The following is a 21,796-nucleotide window of genomic DNA, read 5'->3' as shown; positions in this document are numbered from 1 at the left end:
GAGTGGGAGCATTAAAAAACCTTGTGGCAATATTTTGCAAAAGGCCATTTCCCACAGGCTCACCGTCCTACTGCAGGATGGCCCCAGCACCTTAATGTTCGAGAGGTGCTAAAAACACAGCTCAAGGCAAATCCTGTTTCACACGTGGAGCAGCACCAAGCTGACCTTTACTGTAAAACAAGCATGGGGATTCACGCCCATGTCAGGTCCCTGTGGCAGCCTTGGCTCCGGCAGCTGCACACGCTGCTGCACCTCCACTGGCGTGTGAGGAACACAGCCAAATCTAACCTGCATAAAACTGGCTCTTCCCAACTGGAGCTGCTTTGGGGGGAATTTCATGGACAGCTCAGTGGAAGCGACTTCCCACTTCCGCTATGAACCGTCCTTGGCAGAATGGGAATAATTTGCATTTAACCAGGGATGTGGTGGATTCTGTGTCCATAAGGACCATCAGCAAAGAGAATACGAGGAAATGGTGTAAACCAAGAGGAAAGAGGGATGTCTTGTCCTGGATGTTTTTACACCCCATGGAGCCAGGGCTGTCAGGGGCCAGGGCACGTCAGAGCAGAGGTGATGGAGCCAGAACAGTTTCCACTCCTTTCGCCACGCCTTCCCCCCCCACCCCCATTCCCTGTTCCTGCAATGTGCCAGCCTACACATTGGAGCTGGCACCAAGGAAGCTGGCTGGTGCCAGGAAACAAGTCTGGTGCAGATTATTTCCCAGCTGGAGCAGTGAGGGCTCCACAGAGACTCTGAGAGTTGCAGTATGGTTGCTCTCCCCACTCTTGCTGCCCCACGAGTGGACGGGTGCAGCCCTCTGAGAGCAGTATGAGGATCTGGATGAACTGCATGGGTTCCAGGTGCCAACTGGGAGACATTTGGGGAAGGATCATTTTCTCTTCCCAGAGCCAGAGGCAGCAGCAGCAAAGGAAAATGAAACTGGAGATCAGAGAACAGACTGAACAGTCCAATTTCTGCAGTGCCCTGTGTGGGCACTACAATTTGTCAGACCATTCTACCTCACAGAGCACATGGGCACAGACTGTCTATCCCAAAGACATGGCCTTGGAGGGGTTCCCTGCATCCCAGCAGTCCCAGAGCTCCGTTTGGATCCGCCCCGATCCGTCCATCCGGCAGAGCCCCTGGGAGTTCCTGACTCATCCCGCCAACTGACTCGCAGCAGCACCAATCAATTCATGTCCCTGTGTGAGGAAAGCAAACACGGGCCTCTGTGAAAGCCAGGAAAAAAATGGCAGTGACCTTGCCCAATTTCTCACATGGCTCCATATCCATCACACCCATCCCATCCCCATAAGCTGCACAAGGAGCTCTAATGCCAGTATTGATGATGCTGTCAAGCCTTCACAAAAGGTGCCTGACAGCCCCGTGTAAGGCAGAGATACGGGGAGCTCAGGCCATCAATAGCTTCAGAAGTCTCACACAGAAACCTCCGCTCAGTGCAAGCACAGACTGCCAACAGCTTCTTCCTCCCTTTCCCTAATCTTGTGAGGATAAATGCCCACAAGAGTCAGCCACCTCGTACTCTGCTACAAATACATTCATTTTCACAAGAGAAACCAAAACCATTAAAGGCCTGTTTCTGCCCAGGAGCACTGGGGGCTGGGACTTTGCCACTCTCCCTTGGAGCAGCAGCTGAACAGGACATAGAGGATGGTGACAATCCACCTGCACCTCCACCTTCCAGGCTGGGAATGCCACCGTGGACTCTCACCTGCCATCACTGGGCCTCCTCGCCTGGGTCTGTGAGCTGCCAGGCCCCTCACCCAGCACCTTGGCTCTGCCCAAAATGCAGGTGGTTTCATTACTTCATCAAAATATTAATGGCCATGTTTTAAGATCAACATTTGTTTTGCCAGGAGCAATGAATAATGCGAACAGCACCACCTCAAATCGTGACTATTTTACTTAGATCAGAGGCGGAGAGCCACCCGCTGATCCCATGCCAAAACTGAGGGAAAGTAAAACGCCTTTGGAGCTTGTGAGAGGGAATAGGTACAAAGGCACAGGGAATGAATGGCTCTGTTTATCAACAAAACGCAGAGTCAACACAGCCCTGGGTCCCCAAACTGCACTGGCCAAAGACCCCTATATCTGCTGTGCCCTCGGAGCCTGTGCCTCCAGAGCTTGGAATGCCTGTTTCTAGGAGAAACAAGTTTCCTGGTTTGCTCCTTTCTGAAAGCAGTGACCCAAAACCTCTATCATTAGTAACAATAATTAAAAGGTGCCATAAGAAGGAGTGTATGGATGGTTGCCACTACAAAGAACAGTCTCATTAATTTAGTACAGATTTTAAACTTGGCTTCATCGGGACATGGCTGTTGAAGGCCATTTAGGACTCAGGGGATACGCTGTGCTTCGGGCTCCCCCAGGACTGTCAGGAAGACAGGAGGCAAAGAAGACCTGGTGGCTGCTGTGTAGTTTTGCCCATGCAGCCAGAGAAAGTATCATTTTGTCAGTCCTTCAGACAAGAAAAAACATCCTTTCTCTGAACCTTTCTCATCAACACACCCTTAATAGAGCTTTTTTTAGCTGGGACACAGGAATGACCCAACAGCCCTAAGCTAAGTGATAACTCAGGACAGGCACTGGGGAGAAGTTCCTGTGTCAGACAGTGCCCACAAAGCAGAGTTAATAACCAATAATCACAGACCCAGCAGACAGGAAGTACCCAGCAGCCTCTCCAATGGAGCACAGACAGGGAGATAGGAACACAGCTCTAACAGCTGGCTTGGGAATGCTCCCAGAGCCAATTCCTGACATCACACACAACTGGGAAGGCAGATTTGTAATTAAAGTCTACTTTAAGATAAACAGAAAATCCCTGTCATGAATCATGGCTTTTATTACACACATTATGGAGCTATTGGAGCTACCTGATTTCCCTGACTGCCTCTTCCTGGCAGTCCGAGAGCTCCCAAGGATATCTCTGCAGAAGAGCACATGGAGTCAGGAGGAAAAAGCCCTTGGGAAGCACCATGTGCAGGAAACTTCCCAAAAGATGGGGCTGTGGGCTCCCCACCCTCCTCACAAGGACCATCAGCTGAGACCAGCAACCACTTAATATTTCCCAGCTACAGAATAGTCGGAGCACGTGGCAGGTGCTTGGAATGACAAGCAAGGCCAAGGCCTGCAAACAAAAGATGTGGGCCACCACGTGGAGGCTTTCTGGGCCACCTCCAGCCTCCTGCAGTCCCTGAAGAAAGCAGCTTTAGAAATCAACATACTAGTATTTTTGCCTCAGAAAAATACTTGCATCCAAGCACAGTTTTACATTAAGTTGTTCTTACTTATCATGACATTTCTGGGATGCTTTGAGGCATGTACCCCAAAGAAGGCGGCTGTGCTTTTTATTTCGCATCTGGGAATTGCCTGTGCTCTCCTTTACCAGCTGCACCTTTGTGCTATGTTTGCTTTTCTCCTAATTGAATTCAGAAGAACAAGTTCGGGTCTCTGAACAGAAACCATCCAGAGTGAGGTATCGGGGTTAAATCCACCCTGCACAGTAAAAGCAAATTAATGTAGGCTGATAAAGCATGAGCCGTCAGTTGCCAGGAATCCACTAAAGCCTGCAGAGATTTATTCCTGCACTGCATTTCAAGAACAAGGCCGGCCTGGGTCCCCCCAGCCCAGCCTGGCTCCCTCCAGCTCAGCCCAGCCCAGCCCAGCCTCATTGCACACAGGTCCGGATTAGGTTTCTCAGCTAAATGTAAATAAAGGGTTTTCTACTTGCTGCTAACACTGTACATGGAAAGAGCAGTAAGGAATCTTTACTCTAAAAGCAACTTCTGGTGCATGGATTCCTATGTCACCAAAGTAAGACCTGGAAGGCCACCGGTCTTGCAAGCAAGTGCAGATCCCCAACGCTTAAACAGCCAAGTAACAGAGTCCTGTGTTCTACATTACTGCCTGCGATGTTCTTCTTCAGCCTGTTATTATTGTACAGATCTTTACGTACCCAAAGATCACCCTCACTTCCAGAATTTCTTCAGACATGGTCTAACCACACCTCCTGTGCCCATGCTTGCCACCAGCCACAGCATCAGGTTCCCACAGGCACCCACGGGCTGTGCTGGGATGAGCCAAGGCACAGCTCGGGGTGCAGCAGCCCCTCCTTGCCCACCTGACCCAGCAGGTACACAGAGCCCAGCATTGCCAGGGGATCTGGCAGCGACCAGTGCTGCCAATTGGACACCTGTAGCTCCAGGATCAGGGAAAAAAATACATGTTTTATGACTAGGATCTAAAGCAAATTTTATTGGGAGCTTTTATGTTGGTAGCTTTGAGTAGTTTTTATAGAGAGGAGTTCTGAAAACTGCCATAAAATTTTGCCTTGGGGGTTATGATTACATTTGTATCTCTCCCAAACTTAGATAAATAAAGACGACAGTTTTTACTGTAGAAGCTTAAAAGGTTAGAGTGGTATTTGGTCTGTGATGAACCTTTTATAGAGATGATGTTGTAAGAATTTATTCTTAAATATCAATAAAAAAATACAACTTAACACTTCTTGATAAAGCTATGGTGATTAGAAGAGCTGTCAAAGAGGTGGCAGCACTGCTGGTGGCTTCCTTCCTGCTCAAATCATGCTTTAGTACATTTTTGGTTGCTGGAAACTATTAACTAATTTGCATTCTGTCAGAGGAAGAGTGTGCTTTCTAAGGACAGTGCTTTGTGGTGTCCCAGTATTTGAGATGAGATTCACCTCACAGCTGATTTTGGGGTAAGCTGATACACCTCCCTTTAGGAGGGACCTTGTACAGTTCTGTCTCTTTATACTTTTGCAAAAGGTAAATGAGACACACCACCTGTTTTAGGCAGCCCAGCCCTGCCCTGAGCTCAGCACACTCAGCTGCCCAACAGCCCGTGCTCAGGCTGTGCCCCTGCCTCACACCTGCCCAGCAGTGGGGTACCTCAAGCCTTACCTGCACAATTCCTGTGTGATTCAGCACCTCTGTAACAGCAGCAGGCCTTTCCCAAGAGGCATTTCCCAAGGTCTCCTCTCCCAGACCCCACACCCACAAGGACTGTCAGAAGGACTGTCAGAAGCCTACAGGGTGTGGGGTCCAAGCCCCCCATGTCACAAAGAGGTCCCAGTTCCAGGAACACTGTGCACTGGTTGAAACAGGCACTGCAGCTGGTCTCGGGGGAGTGAGGCACACACAACATTACACACTGATTTTCAAACACACACCACCTTGTGTGAAAGTGAATGCTTGAACACTGGAAACAAGGACTGTTGAACTTGCTCTCCCTCCATCAAGCACAGCCATATCAGGGTTTTAAATTTCAACAAAAAGTAGTGATAATCTTATTTGTTTCAGACAGGCTGACTAATAAGTGAGGAGAACTCCCTCAAAGCCTTCAGCGGAGCAGCTCTTGGCCAAGTGCAGTGTGGGCAGATTGAACCCTGCGCGAAGTCTCTATCAAATCAGGTGGTCTTGAACACACATCTGAACAAAACCTTCGCCCACAAATATCTTAACTGAAACAAACTGGACACCATCAGTAAGAAATTACACACATTGTGACAAGTGTTCACAGTGAACCAGTGCTCTGCATAACTGGCAACAGACACAAAGTAAAATGGAAATCACAGCATCCAAAAGGCGGTAACAAAGGCACGTGCACAGAAACAAGCTGCTTTATTTTTTTTTAAACCCCCTCCCTCTTACCTTAATTTCTTCAGTCCAACGCTGCTCAAACAGGATCACTGTTCTGTTCCAGCCATGAGAAGAAAGGTGGATGTCCCGGAACACATTTGGAATCACAGTGTTTGCATCTGTTTGTGTGCTTCAAGTCAGTGTTAACGTGTGTTTGTGTGCTTAGGTGTTAATCTGTTTTTCCATGTGTTTAATGTATAAATAAGACTGGAATATCTCCTACCTTAGCCATCACCTCCTGCTGTGCCTCATGGCTGTCACCTGACAGGTCACAAGGTGGCTGTGCCGGGTCACCGGAGGTCCAGAGGAGACAGCTGGGCCACAAGGCACTGCAATGCCTGCAAAAGGATGGTGCAGGGTTAGCCAAGCCACATGAAAGTGCTTAAACATTTCACGATCAAAAATCTTTCATTCAGCACACGCCTGAGCCCCAAAGACACAAGTTAAACATGTGCTGAAGCACCTTGGTCAAACAATAAACATTCCCCAATTCACTTGTACCCACAGAGGATGGGTACCCCAGAAATGCACAGCCACCCCCAAAGCCAGGCACTTTCCAGCAATTAGAGGTTGACCAGCCGCACACAGAGTGAGGGGTAAAAAGCAAATGTTGCCATCTCAAAGCTCAGGAGAACTCATGAAAAATGTTTGCATCCATTGTTACCTGGGGACTTAAAGATACATGGTTTTATTAAGAACATGTGTCTTCAGTGTTTCTGGGGCCCTGCCCTGAGCTCAGCACACTCAGCTGCCCAACAGCCCGTGCTCAGGCTGTGCCCCTGCCCCACACCTGCCCAGCACTGGGGTACCTCAAGCCTTACCTGCACAATTCCTGTGTGATTCAGCACCTCTGTAACAGCAGCAGGCCTTTCCCAAGAGGCATTTCCCAAGGTCTCCTCTCCCAGACCCCACACCCACAAGGACTGTCAGAAGGACTGTCAGAAGCCTACAGGGTGTGGGGTCCAAGCCCCCCATGTCACAAAGAGGTCCCAGTTCCAGGAACACTGTGCACTGGTTGAAACAGGCACTGCAGCTGGTCTCGGGGGAGTGAGGCACACACAACATTACACACTGATTTTCAAACACACACCACCTTGTGTGAAAGTGAATGCTTGAACACTGGAAACAAGGACTGTTGAACTTGCTCTCCCTCCATCAAGCACAGCCATATCAGGGTTTTAAATTTCAACAAAAAGTAGTGATAATCTTATTTGTTTCAGACAGGCTGACTAATAAGTGAGGAGAACTCCCTCAAAGCCTTCAGCGGAGCAGCTCTTGGCCAAGTGCAGTGTGGGCAGATTGAACCCTGCGCGAAGTCTCTATCAAATCAGGTGGTCTTGAACACACATCTGAACAAAACCTTCGCCCACAAATATCTTAACTGAAACAAACTGGACACCATCAGTAAGAAATTACACACATTGTGACAAGTGTTCACAGTGAACCAGTGCTCTGCATAACTGGCAACAGACACAAAGTAAAATGGAAATCACAGCATCCAAAAGGCGGTAACAAAGGCACGTGCACAGAAACAAGCTGCTTTATTTTTTTTTAAACCCCCTCCCTCTTACCTTAATTTCTTCAGTCCAACGCTGCTCAAACAGGATCACTGTTCTGTTCCAGCCATGAGAAGTAAGGTGGATGTCCCGGAACACATTTGGAATCACAGTGTTTGCATCTGTCTGTGTGCTTCAAGTCAGTGTTAACGTGTGTTTGTGTGCTTAGGTGTTAATCTGTTTTTCCATGTGTTTAATGTATAAATAAGACTGGAATATCTCCTACCTTAGCCATCACCTCCTGCTGTGCCTCATGGCTGTCACCTCACCGCGCCACAGACAGGTCACAAGGTGGCTGTGCCGGGTCACCGGAGGTCCAGAGGAGACAGCTGGGCCACAAGGCACTGCAATGCCTGCAAAAGGATGGTGCAGGGTTAGCCAAGCCACATGAAAGTGCTTAAACATTTCACGATCAAAAATCTTTCATTCAGCACACGCCTGAGCCCCAAAGACACAAGTTAAACATGTGCTGAAGCACCTTGGTCAAACAATAAACATTCCCCAATTCACTTGTACCCACAGAGGATGGGTACCCCAGAAATGCACAGCCACCCCCAAAGCCAGGCACTTTCCAGCAATTAGAGGTTGACCAGCCGCACACAGAGTGAGGGGTAAAAAGCAAATGTTGCCATCTCAAAGCTCAGGAGAACTCATGAAAAATGTTTGCATCCATTGTTACCTGGGGACTTAAAGATACATGGTTTTATTAAGAACATGTGTCTTCAGTGTTTCTGGGTGAAGGAAAGAAGCTTAAATCGTAATGTAATTTATTTGTTATGAATTGTCTCTTTAGGTCTTGCTACAGCTATTACTACTTAATTGTGTCCATGTAAGGCTTAAAAACGTCACTGACAATGACACAGAGTTTCATCCCAAGCCAAAATAAAAGAAATCCAGTAATTCAAGGGAGGTCTTTGTGTTGTTTTAAAGCAGAGCTGGCTGGTAGGACTCGAGCCTGTCCTCAGCTGAGGACTGCTCGGCTCTGCAGGCTGTGTGGTTGCTGGAAGTGCTGCCTGGCCCTTGACACTCTCCCCCAGACTCCCAGCTTCCTGCAGGCTGATCATCAGCTATTCCAGTAACTCCTGCAGGCACTCCAAACAGCACGTTTCACATCCTCTGCCTGGCTCCGAGGACTGCAGCAGGTGGATATTGCCCACGGGTGAACAGGGTTTCAGAGGCAGCGGAACGTCGCCGGCAGCTGGAGGCTGAAGGCAACAAGCCCGATCAAAGGAGCTGCTGTTACCTGAGGCCATCCCAGCGCTGCCCCTCCGGAGAGACGCTGTGTGTTTGCTGTGCTCACAGTGTTCCTTGGGATGCTGGGGACTGTCTGTGCATGGGGCTTGGCGGGGCTGCCCCAGCACCTGGGCCCCCGGCTCTCCGGGGTGAAAACCAGGAGCCACGGTGGTGCAGGAGGGAGGGACGCAGCCTTCATCACCCCAGCGCACAGGGGAAGGGGAGGCACTGTCATCATTCTGCTGGGGATGTGCCCAGCAACAGAGAACTGAGAAATGCCAAACAGAACAAGCCAGCTGAAGCAGGAAGCCTCCAGAACACCTTCACTCAGTTTTGCGTTCTTTCCTTTCTTTTTCTTAAATAAAAATGTTCTGCTTGCCCCAGGCTTTACAGTGCTGTGCTGGTGGGCAGCACCCTAAGCCCAGCCCTTGGATGGGATGAGCAGAGACTCCACACGACATGAGGCTCCAGTCCCAGCACCAGCTGTGTGCAGCCCGGTTCCAGAGCCCCAGTTCAGGGATGTGCAGGCTCAGGACACCAACAGAGGCATTTGGATACCACATGCCTTGTTTATCACAATTCTGGCAGAAGTGCTCGTGCTCCACGTGGGTAGGACACCGAGGAATGTCTTGGAGGAGGTGGGGGGGTTCAGGGAGCCCCCAAGCCCCTTTGCTCCTTACCACCATCCCTGTCTCTCTATTTTCCTGCTCATGGTCACACAAAGAATAAGGAGGGGTTACCAGAGGGCCGCCTTACCCCCATAGGCCATGCACACAGGATGAGGATAGCTTCAGGATGGAATTTTTGCCAGCATGTATCTTTTTGCTGTTGTTACAGGTTGGCATCTCCTCAGAGCAGTGAGAGAGAGCCAAGTTTATTACTACCCGAGTTTATAATTTACAACCTGTGTGACTGAAGGCTGAAAACACAGCAATTTTGCAGGGTAATTCTGGGAAGTAACCATCCTGCAGCACCAATTATTAAAACCACTTGCACACAATAAAGCTATAAAGATTAAAAATATAGTACACTTGTCATTAACTATGGATGAAGTCATGTAATATGTATTATAGAGCAGCACAGGGCCAGCCGCGCACTATGGCACAGCCCTGCCGAGGAGCCCAAACCCCAGTCCCAGACCAGCATGCGTTTTGTCAGAGCCCAGGAACAAGTTTGTCATGCAAAATAAACACAGATGTTCCAGCAGTGACTGCAGCTCCCAGGCAGGGCCAGACAAAGCAATGGCTTTGGGAAGCAGGGCTCTGGGTGCTCGCCTGCCACTCCACACACACCACGGCATCGGCGGAGCTGTGAGTCACATAGAGGGCACATCCTGCTCTTGGGCCTCGTCTGCTCTGCTCTTCACTCTATTTGTCCCTGGATATTCTGTTCTGAAACACACTCAAATTGGCCCCACTTACTCTTGGGCCTGGCATGCCTCGGTGACACAGGCGCTCCATGTATGTCTCAATCAATGTTTCCAAAAGGCCCCAATTTATCAGCACCTCAGGCCCACTTTGCTGTGTCATCGCAATTGTTTCCTGACTCCCCTCACTCTGTTCCCCACAGAAATGAATAATTTTCCCTCCTTCCACACACAGGAACATGCCTCAGTTCTTCTAAGTACAGCACATGCAGGTCCCTGGAATGCTCTGCAGGTACACACACACCTGCACAAGCACACGCACACACACTATGGCACCTCTCAACTTTACACCCTGTTTTAATATTTTCCTAGAGAAAAATATAGTTAGTATTTCCTGGTAGAGAAAATACTTATGCTGGCCAGATCAAAGATCAACTGAAGCCATAGGGGGGAAAAAAAAAGGGGGTTAATTCTGCCGGAGGATGAACAAGGTGATTCCCCTCCGCAGACCTGCATGGGGCAAATAAACCACCAACCACAGAGGTGACTCCCCTAAACCAAGCAACAGCTAGAATTTCCAGCATACTGAGTTGTGAATTTGCCTGGAAATTTGCACAAATCAGCCATAGATAAGGGAAGGAGAAAAACAGAAAAGTTCACTGAGTAATTTCAAAATGGTAGCTGGGTGTGTGACACCTGGGACACTTGTAAAGATTTATTCTAAATAGATTAAAAGGTTAAATTTGTGACGTAAATTACTGACAGAGTATTCTTCTCCCAGCCCCACTCCAAGCTGTGAGCCTGAAACACTGGATAATGCATTTCCAGTATGTCTGAACTGGGCACAGATAACCCATTCCCAGAATTTCTGAGCGGGGCTGCCTGGTTCATTTGCCACTGCAGACCTCCTTAGGTGCCATTAAGTGCCGTGCTCATACCTGGGCACCGCAGGAGAGGACATTTGTTGGTACCAGGCAGAGTAGGGGCAAGATTCAAAGCTGCTCCAGCTTCACACAACCTGTGTGCACCTGGCACTGCAGCATGCGTCACGTGGGAGGAAGGGGCACAGCAGGGGAGAATGCTCATGGCAAGTGTGAAAGCAGCACCAAGGCAGGAAGGAGGCACCAGCATGGCTGGGGCTTTTGTCACACTGATCTAAGATGGTCTTTGTGACGTTCTGGCCTTGGTGGCCAGGAGAATCCCACTGGGGACTGGGGCTGGCAGAGCTGTGACACACAGATGCCTGAGTCAAGCACAGACTCGGGGCTGCCTGCGGCCTCTCCTCTCACATCACTAAGGCCCTATCATCCAAACCCTGCCGTGCCCGATTACCCACAACTTCCAACCAAAAGCATGTCCTGGCTATGCTCTGCACATGCCAGCACAGGCACTATGCTCCACCAGGCTGGATTCTCAGCTGAGGCACCCCTCAGTTAATCAACTCAACTCTGCCCAGCAGTTTTACAGCAGCTGCCAATGTGGATTCTTGGTTTTGTTATAATCCTACAGATATGCACCCTGGACTGGCTCCTGATGGTCCCTGCAGCTTTGCAGTGGCCCCTGAAAGGGGAAAAGGGCAGAGCCAGGTCTCTGGCCATATCCATGAGTGAGCACCAGCCCCATCTGACCCATGTGAGGCCACATGGGAGGACGTCACCTCTCCTGCTCCTGGGGAAAGCCAGCCAGAGTCCAAACAACTGATCCTGATTCCAGGAGGCACAAGACTGCTTCCATTTTCTCCTCAGAGAGGAATCTGCAGCCAGCAGCTTGGTTTTGAGCCAGAGCCATACATATGGATGAAATGGGGTCACCTCTCATTCCCAGGAATTCAACATTCGTGCCCAGATGTTTCAGCTGGACTGATCCCAGTGTGAGCTGTACTGGTGAGGGTAGAACTGGGTCTCTTAAACCATGGAAGAAACAGGAAGAGTAAAAGAAAAAAAACAAAACCAACCAAACAAAAAGCATTGGGTTGGAACAGTATTTCTGGTCTTTTCCGGCACTGTCAGGCAGAGGAATCTGGAACCCACAGTGTTAACGAGTGTAAGCTGCTTCGACAAGGGAATATATACTGTTAAATCTTGGGAGTTATTTAAAATGCCAGTGAGTATAATAGCAGTGCTCTGAAATAACCATTTCATCTGCCTACATTACTCTAAAATTAATGAATAATGAAGCGATGCCCTTCACATTCTCTTCCCTTTCCATTCCAAGATATATTGATCAGATGACATTTATTTAAGTTTGGGATAATGTATTAATTTCAAGATAATTATTCAATATACTTTTGTCACTGTTGATATGCTTCAATGTCATACAGGGGCCAGGGGATGAATAAACTGTTATCTGACATTGCTGGACAGGGTGCTAGGAATAAATGCAATCTTTCTCCTTGAGAACCACTGCCTTAGTTTTCCCTTTTCTTTTCCCCCCTTGGTGGGGAGGAAAGACGTTCTGATGGAGCAGAGCCAGGCGAGATGGATACGGAGGGTGGAGGGAGAGGGAGCACTGTGGGCTGAACTGCTCTTTCCTTGTCACCGGGGTCAGCCTGACGCTCAGCAGAGCTGACAGAGCCCATCCTTAGTGGATGCCACTGCAATATTAACACTCATTTGGAGCAGATGTGGCTAAAAGCATGAAACATTGAACAAACAGCTGCCACGGATCCAGTGCCATTGCAGGAGCACTTATGGTCCATTAATGCTGCGTTCCCAGGGCTGGGAGGGCAGACCTGCTCCCCTCAGTGCTGTGGCTCCTGTGGCCCACCTGGCCCTGCCCTCCTCCCACACAACAGCAGCACTTGCCTCTGGATTTATTCCCACACTGAAATGATAACTTTTTTCCTTTTTTAATCTCCAGTCTTTATATGCCCCTCCACATATCACACAGGAGACAAGCAGCCAAAGGAGACAGTAAAGCCTTAAAAGCCCCAGCTCAGCTTGGGAGAGTTCCTCTGTAAATCTGGGCTGATTTGGGAAGCAGCGGGGGCAGGGGGGGTATGGAGAGCCCAGGTCTCAGCTCAGGGGCACGGAGCAGACAAATAACATGAAACCTGCCCGCACAGATATCCGCAGAGAAAAGGAAACACAGCAAGCAAGGCATGAGCCAGGCTGTCCCCTTGGATTTCAGCTGAACACTAAAACTGAATCCAGCCAGGCCATCAGCACATCCCTAGAGCCCAAAGCTGAGCACAGCAGTGATGGTGCTCTCAGTCAGCCCAACAGCAACTCCTGACACCAGCCAGGGGACAGGGTTGGACACAGAGCTAGAGCTCACCAGCCATGAGAGGAACATGGGACAACACAGAGCTGGAGCTCACCAGCCAGGGATGCATCAGGCTGCTCTGGCTCTTGGCGAGCTTCTCACGTATCCACCATTTTGGCCTATGATGGATTTCTAAACCATTCCCTTTAAGGCAGCCGCTCTTCACCTGTTACTGACCTAAGCTCTCCTCCCAAAATAACGTCAGGTAGTAAAAGGAAGTTGAGCCTGCTGAGGTAAACGCTATTAATCTACTATTATTTACCATAAAGCACCATTAACCAGAAGTCCTCCTTGAACAGGTAAAGGAGTACCTGGTTCTATCCTGTTTAAAAACTAACTCCTGAATAGGGCAAACAGCAAGGGGTGCAGAGAGAGCAAGAGATGTGGGCATATCTGTACCTTTAGTACTACTGTGGATAGAACAGCTCACCAAGAGGCAGATAACACAAGGACATGGAGAGCCAGGACCCCCATCACTGTCACCTCCTCATTCCATACCCTCCACCTTGCATGTGGGTCACCAGCACACCAACTGTGACCTTACTGAATGGCATGTGGTACCCCAAGCCACGCAGAAAGGACAGTTCCAGTGCCTGCAGGTCGCCAGCAGCTTACCTGAGATACACTTGCCATCGTAACTATTTTGCAGCTAAGCCAGCTGCCCTATTTCCCCCCAGCACCAGGATCTTCTCTTCAGGTTTTCCAAAGGCACAGCAGCCCCTGGGACTTGTGAGCCCATGGGCACAGGCGGACACAGGACTCAGGTTCCTAATGCCACGCAACCTCTTCTGCCAGCGCAGGAATTCACTCCTGGCTCAGCAGTCTGTGCTGCTGCCAGCTGACAGGGACTCCCAGCGCTTCCTCTTGCTTGCTCCAGTTTTCCAAAGGCCCCTTCAGCTAGCTGAACCTGCCTTTAATTTTAATTGCCCTTTAATGCCTGCAGTTGTCTAAGCCACAATGGTAACAAAAACCCCAACCCAAATCAGTGAAAAAAGGACCAATATTCAGGGGAAAGTCTTGTGCTGTCAGGTAAGTGAGGTACCCTGAGAGCACTGTGGGACAGAGGTTACACTGACACACCAAAGAGCATGTCCTCCCTCAGCACCAGCCACAGGTGCTACAGCAGCATAATGAAGTACCACTGCCATCATTAGTGACATGACAGACTGCCCTCCATTAATGCAGCTGATGGTCAGGCTTGCCCTCTGCTCCCAGTCCTTCCACCTCTCAAGTGTGTTCCTGATCCCCGGACTCCAGGAGGCACAGCCCATAAATCACACTGCCAGCAGTTCCTCCTCAAAGGGAGAAAATCCCATGCTCAACTTCCTTTTGGAAGAGATGCTCAGAAATTATTTTGGGAGATATTTGCAAAACGCCTGTGACTTAGGCAGTCAGTGAGAGGTGTATTTTCAATTCGCAAAAAGCTTTTGCACATGTCACTATGGATACATATGGCTAATTAACAATGCATTGGATTGGACAGCCACAGGAACACATCATTCCCAAACCATCCTGAAGAGAAGGCCAGGAAGTTTGCATCCAGTTTATGCTATATTTCAACAGGAAACAAGAGAGCTGCTCCTCAAGACTCCTGCAGATGCTGCTGGGTTTGCTTCTGGTTTCCAGGACCACAGTGACATTCCAAAAGGCAGCCGCCCAAGCCAGCCCCATCCCACCCTCCATGTCTGCACTTCCCATCAGGTTCACACAAATTCCATGCCCCCTGCCCTATGACTGTGGGAGTGAAGCCCTGCACTGGCCTGTCCTGCGCAGCAACAGAGACACCCCGAAGCACATGAGTTTAGTTTAGTGATGGATGTCCACCTTCTGGCAACAAGTTCTTCACTACAGCCCTCCTTTCTCCTCTTCAAATCCCACATGGAACCTGTCCCAACTTTTTCAGTTGCCTTCGGGTAAACAGGTGGATTCTTCACACCTTCCTTTGCAGTGACAAAACAATGGAAAAGCCACACAAGCACAGCAACACCCCCAAAGCCTGCACTCAGGAACGTGGCTTTCATGTTTGCTCCTTCCAAGGGTTTGTCTTTAGCCTCTGAATGAAGGAAAGAAAAGCTGCACGATAAGGCAGGTTATTCTGATTGCATCTGACAGTGTTGAAGTGCACCCCTTGCTCCTCAAGAGACTCAGATCCCCTGGCTAGCAGGACTTGGAGCTGCAGAGAATTACCCTGTCACATGCAGCCCAGTGCTCCGGGCTGGCACTGACGGTGCAGTGCCAATGACCGGAGCAGAGCAGCAGGGCTCGGCAACTCATAACCAATCCAGCCCCTCTTCTCCCAGCACTGCTCCCTGCAATCCCAGCAACAGCCTCCTGCACTCACCCTGCCTCAGCAACTCCATCACTTACTAAAATACGGACGCAAGGCCATAGATAAAGAGCAGGGATCCCCAAAAGGGTACACGGAAACTCATCAGGAGTCTGCCGGCTCCTGCACTCACTGCGGGCACGGAAGTGGCTGCACTTCCACTGTGAACTGAGGCTACATCGGAGAGAATCCCCCAGCGAAAGGTCAGTGACTAATCCACTGAGCTGTAGCACAGTGTATCACTCACTCTGCCTTGGAATGACACATGGAGACACAGGGGAAAAAGAGACAGAAAATCCATCCTCGTAGAAATAACACCTCTGGCCACTGGCTATGGAAAGTGCATTTCTGAAAGCCTCAAACCATTCTCAAATGATTGAGATAAGCAGGGGAGGCAGTGAAAGCTGAGCCCCCGCGAGGGTGAAGCAGAGAGGTGAGGGAAAAGCATCACGTGACTATATTCGGTCACTGGCAGCTTCACAGTGATGTCCAACTCCTCTAATGGCCAATTCCTTTAATGGGAAATACTGAGCAGGATGGAAAATGTGCGTGGACAAAGTGCAAAGGCACAAATTTTAGCAGATCATCTATCCTGCAGATGCTCCCAGGACTCCCAGGCTGGCCAGCCCCTGTCTCTGCTGACCAGAACCGGAGAGAGCACCCTGCTTTGCCTACCTGCAGAAATCCGTTTAGCGTTTTCTGCTCAGGAAGAGGCACTGGAAATCCTAGAGGAGCTCCATGTTCCCACTGCAGAGCACACAGCCCAGCTCACTGCCTTGGGGCAGCCTGACCAATGCGTGGGCACGCTTGGCTCCTCTGGCCTTCATCAGGACTTCATTCAATTCTATTGTACCCTAGAAACAAGCCCTGCGTGCTTTGAACATGTTTCAGACCAAACACAAATATCCAAGCCGGAGCAATTTGCCTCTCTCTGCTGTAACCAGGTTCCCTGGCAGAGCTGCTGTGGCACCCTGGGCTTCACCTGCCCCACGAGTTCAAACGCTGCAGTAACAACCAGCAGCATATTCCATACACAGGACAAACAAATGAGGGAATATTTAACCAGTGCTCCTCCTCTGTCTCACAATTGGATGTGTCAGTTGTTAAATTGCATGCATTTTCCAGCACTGCAGCTCCTGTTTGAAAGGCCATAACACAGTCCCCATTTCCACTGCAAATTGCTTCATAAATGGGAAGTTAAAGGATAACGTTACATTTCCCATTGCAATTAGGCAGGGCTCCTGACAGACAGGGATAATGTGTTCCACATACAGGTTGTTACTTACTAGGGAGGAGGCTGAGAAGGTCTCTGCTTTCACAAGCCACTGGATACCAATAAACCTGGGACCAAGTGCTGGAGGCCCTGGTGTGTTCGTGTTTCTCCCACAGACCCAGGGAGGGACTCCTCTGAAGGGACTGACCCCACCCCAACTCCACGCAGCAGCAAATCCCCATCCAAGCCCTGGCCAGAGCCTCACACCCTTGCTCACAATTCACCAGGAGGAGGGAAAGTATCTGAGTCCTGCACACACTGACAGGTAAGTTTCTAGGTGAGCTAACCATGATTAGATCTGACTGAGGTCCAACTTCATTTCTCAGCCAGGCTGTGATCTTTATTTACCTGGATGCTCTGCTGCTGCTGTCAGGTGTAATAACTCTGCACTGGGCTTCTCTAAGTCACCAACAGAGGAATAATTGAAAGGGAGGTTTTCTGGGACCTGCTGGAGCAGCCACGATGCACAGCTCCATCCCCTGGCCTTTACCTCTACGCATCTTAGAACAGCCTTTAGTTGCAGTCTCTATACACAGATTACAGGGGTGAAGGACGTTTCAGATTTAGCAGCACCTCACCAGCAGACTCCTTTTGGGGGTCAACAGGAATTACTGATCAAAATGTGGCTCACCCCTGTGTGCCAGATGCTCATGCAGCTCCTGCTCCTGTCACAAGGGAGGATGACCACAGACTCATCCACCATGGGAGGTTCCCCCCAAAGGCAGGGGAAACAGCCATCCTCTCTCCTTTTGGGATGGCAAATCCCCCCAGCCATGGAGCGCTCCAGTAGTGTTTGTAGGTGGCACAGCTCTGGCATTTGGGACATTAAGGACATTACTTGGCCCATCAGGCACTGCTACAGCAATAAAGTGCACAAAACCAGCAAGTCAGAGGAGCACAGGAAATGTGTTTTCCACACTACCTGTCTGGTTCTGCTGGAGATAGGATTACAAATTACATAAATGCTCTGCCCGACTAAAAGCAACCAAAGTTATTTTTGTGGAGAAGAGAGGTAGAGGAGGAACTGAAATGTTAATGCTTAAAACTTAAGGACCATTCTTTTCCTTCCAGCCATTTTTATATATCAGATCACTTCTCAGCCCTACCAGCCTGCATTTAATTTGTGAAAAAAAGGAAATCCCACAAGTTATTGTGCTGATTTAGTTACTGTTAGTTATTGCTACTGCTTAGAATGAGCAAAGTGTGGTAAGAAGAGCTGAAGTGTTGCCTGAGCACAGGTCAAGTCAAAGCAACAAAGAAAAGATTAGGCACTTGCCTAAATAATCTGTGCAATTTGCAGGGATGAATTAAATGATCCTCTGCAAGGGCGGAAGCAGAATTGAGGATACAGAGGCTGGGCTTTCTTTTGCATTTTTAAGGCCCTCTTTAAAAAACAAAGCTACCATGCCCTATGGAAAGACCACCTGGCTGCCTGCAGGTGTGTGACAAGTCTCACACTGTGCTGCCCTGTGCAGAAAGGTTTACAGCCCTCTGGCCTTTTCCGGTGAGCTGGGCACGGGGAGCAGGAGCAGTGCCAGGTGGGCACATCTGTGTGGGACAAATAATCAGTTGGGTGCTCGGTGTGTGACTCCTCATAAAATCCAGTGCTGGAACAGCTCACACTGCTCCCACCTCCACCCCCCTCTTCTGCATCTCATTGGCATTTGAGAACGTTAATTGACTCATTATTTAAATTCCTGTTCAAGGGAGGAAGCTGATTAAGGCAGGCAGATGCAGGATCTCCAGACGGCGTTGTTGTCCCGGCAGTTTACCCGAGTTATTACAATGCTTAGGAGGTAATGGGCAGGAGAAACGGGAACGAGGCCTGCGGAGGGGGGTCCTCGCAGGATGGGCTTTAACCCACAGTGACACAGCCCTGGCTCTGCCCAGGCTCCAGCAGAACAGCCCAGACCATCCCAAACCCAACCCAGCAGCAGGGGCTGGTTCGAGACAACCCCCTCTGCATGCACAACAGCTTCCCACACCCAGGGAGAGGAGGCGGAGCCCTTCCCTGCCCAGCTCTGGTGCAGTGTTCTTGCCCGTACTGAGAGCCCCACTTCCAGTCCCTTCACTTTCAGATGCACAAACACCGACTTGATGCAGGAAAATATCCCTCATGGAAGTCTATTAGGAGTGACACAGCAGACAATAACAGTTCCTTTGGTGCTGTTATGATCTGTCATGTACATACACAATTAAGGACTTGTTAAAAGGCAGATTATGTAAATATTTATTAAGGTTCTTCTAAAAATGCAGATTATTGACCCACTGGAACTGAACAATTCCTCTGGAGCTGTTCAGAAACATGTATGAACACTTGGAAGCGTCCCCATTACCAATCCCCAAGTCCTGCAGCTTCTCCCGCAGTGACTTTTACAACGCCTGTAAATGTACCGGTGTGGAGAGCAGAGGCTTCTGGAGTCTGCTTGCTTAGGAAACTGCTCTGCCACGACTTACAAAGAGAACGGGCCAATTCTATCAAAAGATGGCATGAAAAAAAAAAGACAAGCTAACAATTGTTCTCAAATCCAGACTGCACGTGGAGCCGTTTCAGAACCTGATGGGTGCACTGAATTGCCATGGAAACTCAACCACCCAAAATGTACACACACTTGTGAAGCCAGAAGTCAGAATCTGCCAAGGTAGATTTTGCCCAGAAAAAGGGAGTTAAGCATTGAAGAAAATTAATGTTTTTTTCCCCCCAGTGTGGTCCAGACACTACACTAACCCAAAGGTTAATCTGTATCCACAGCAGCAGCTCAGTTTCTCTCCCCAAGACAAATCCTGCTTCTAAATGTTCCCCAGCAGTGTGAGGGATGCCAACTGCATGTGTGCTGGTACCAGTGTGGAAAACAGTGCCAACAACACTCCTCCAGGGAATCACAGCCCAGGGAACTCTTCTCAAAGAACCCCTTTTCCACTGCACTTAGTAGAATGCTTGGATGCCTGAGGAGAGCTGGGAGAGACACAGAGCAGGTTTTCAGAGGAACCAAAAGCCAAAATTCCAGATGAAGAGCTAGATCTATCTCATTGCTGCCCTGACAGAGAGCAGCTCTCCTGACAACAGATATACAGGACAGCTTAAAAAGTGTGATACATGTGCACTGGAAAAGAGGACAGGCAACCAGCCTGACGTGGCAAAAAAGAAGAAACCTACCTGATTCTGCTCAATATTTTGGAGGTGCTCAGTTTGTAGTATCTGTTTGGAGCTTGAGATCTACATCACACTCCACACCCTGATCCACAGCTGACACCTTCACACCCTCTTCCCACATCTCCTTTCCTTCAGTGGCCGACCCATGGCCTGCCCCGAAATGGCAGGAACTGACCCAGAGACTGCTGAGAGCCCCACAATGGTGGGAACTGACCCAGAGACTGCTGAGAGCCCCAAAATAGATGTACCTCTGTGTGTATATAAGAGGCAGGCACAGGGGGAGAATAAAGTCAAGTTTCTGCTTGCAGGGTTTCAGTAAACTTCATCCGGTATCCAAACACTTCTTCCCCTAAAAGCTGATACCTGTGTAGTGAATAAACACAGGAACCAGCAACTCCTATGACTAAGAGATACAGCACTTGGCACGTCCACTTGGCCTCAGCTTTCGAAAGGTTGTTTGCAGGACTCCTCCAGCCCTGGCCAGGTTTGCCAGGTTTGTCCTGCTGACACTGACACAGGGGCTGTGGAAATGGGAACAGCTCTGGGAGAGCAGGAGCAGCAGGAGTTAAGCACAAGTAGTACTTTAGGGAAAATAAAAGCCGCTGTAAGAGAAAAGCTGGCTGCCAGACAAACACGTTCCAGCAAATATCATTATCTTTAAGGTCTGCTGCTTTACCAGTCAGCAGTAGCTGATAACAACAGACTCCACGAGACCGAGTGGCTGAGGATGCAATATTCCCTGTAAAACCCCTGATTTACTTGTTCTCTCACAAGGACCAGCTGAATGCCCAACCCATGCGCCTGTGCCACGGGAACGGGAAGACAAACACTCCCTGCCCAGCTGCCCCTCTGCGGGAGCAGCGGGGGCCTACACCGGCTCCCCCCCCCCGGTTTTACCCCTCCCATTTGCAGCTCAGTGAAGAGGACGACCAGGAGCTGCCAGCTCCTTGTTCTGCCTGGGGCTGGTGCTGATGAGCTGGGCAAAGCCTTCCCAGGCTCTGGTGCCAGGCAAACCGGTCCCTCCTGGCAGTGCCAGACCGGAGCCCTGGAGGCAGGAGCAGAGAGCACTGTATGGTGGCATTTGCCAGCTCACAGGCAGAATTAAGGAAAAAACAACTGTTTGCTTCAATCCATGATAAAAAATAGATTGTGCCATTCAAAATGTGACAGAACTAAGAAAATGCAGAGGAAAATGATCCTATAATTTTCTAATTTTTGTCCAGTTATACCCCAGTCGATTCTTCTAAAAAGGAGATTTTACAGAAAGAAAAAAAAAGAAAACCCATCAACCACAACCTTCTCCAACTACTTTTGTCAGAATTATATATACCCACAAGAAAAGCAAATCTGTTGTTAAGGACACAAAGGAAGGTAAATCCAGGTAAATGAGTGCTGAGATAAAGTCTGCGCAGTCTCAGGGGAATCTCTTCCTTTTAATTTGCCAAGACTGTGTCAGGGGATCTCGAGGAGCAGCCGAGACCACCAGACCTGGTCAGGCCAGGGAAGTACACGCGCCTTGGGTATTGCTGCCCTTACTGCAGGGTGTACCCTGAACTACAGTGGTTCTGTTTGTGGGGAATGACCAGCTGACAGCAGTATCTGGACTCTCTGCTTCTGCTGGGGAAAGACATTTCCTTCAAGTGCTCCTCTACTGATAAAGGCAGACATTGGCCCTTAATTACTGCTTTGGACTGCCAGTGTCCAGAGCCTAAGATTCCTTCTTTCTTCTCCACAGAGCTGGTGATATCAGTGTAGGTTTTCCTTCTGTTTTCAATTCTTTGTCCATGACAGATTTCACAGCAGGAAACAGTTCTGTGGCATATGGCCACTAAATTACTGAAACTTCAGAAACTTCTGTCCATGAGTTAATTTTAAAACTGAAGAAACAGAAAATTGTTTTTAAAAACCAGTACACTAAACCATATAAAACCTTTCCTTCTTTC

At 49.3% G+C, this 21,796-nt stretch overlaps 2 long non-coding RNA genes across 4 annotated transcripts in view; both read right to left on the bottom strand.

Annotated features, from left to right (window-relative positions):
- Positions 1–6,024, bottom strand: part of LOC108444947 — a 56,246-nt gene extending 50,222 nt beyond the window's left edge. Inside the window, exon 1 of the long non-coding RNA XR_001859664.1 lies at positions 5,905–6,024. This is a non-coding gene — a long non-coding RNA (uncharacterized LOC108444947). The remainder of the gene's footprint in view (positions 1–5,904) is intronic.
- Positions 6,025–7,519: 1,495 nt separating this feature from the next.
- Positions 7,520–21,796, bottom strand: part of LOC108444948 — a 171,501-nt gene continuing 157,224 nt past the window's right edge. For all 3 annotated transcript variants that reach the window (XR_001859667.1, XR_001859665.1, XR_001859666.1), the window contains one exon: positions 7,520–7,590. This is a non-coding gene — a long non-coding RNA (uncharacterized LOC108444948). The remainder of the gene's footprint in view (positions 7,591–21,796) is intronic.

This window comes from Corvus brachyrhynchos, unplaced genomic scaffold (assembly GCF_000691975.1).
Source record: "Corvus brachyrhynchos isolate BGI_N302 unplaced genomic scaffold, ASM69197v1 scaffold112, whole genome shotgun sequence".
Classification (NCBI taxonomy): Eukaryota; Metazoa; Chordata; class Aves; order Passeriformes; family Corvidae; genus Corvus; species Corvus brachyrhynchos.
The sequence above is the reverse complement of the archived record's forward strand: the minus strand, read 5'-3'. Positions and strand labels throughout refer to the sequence as shown.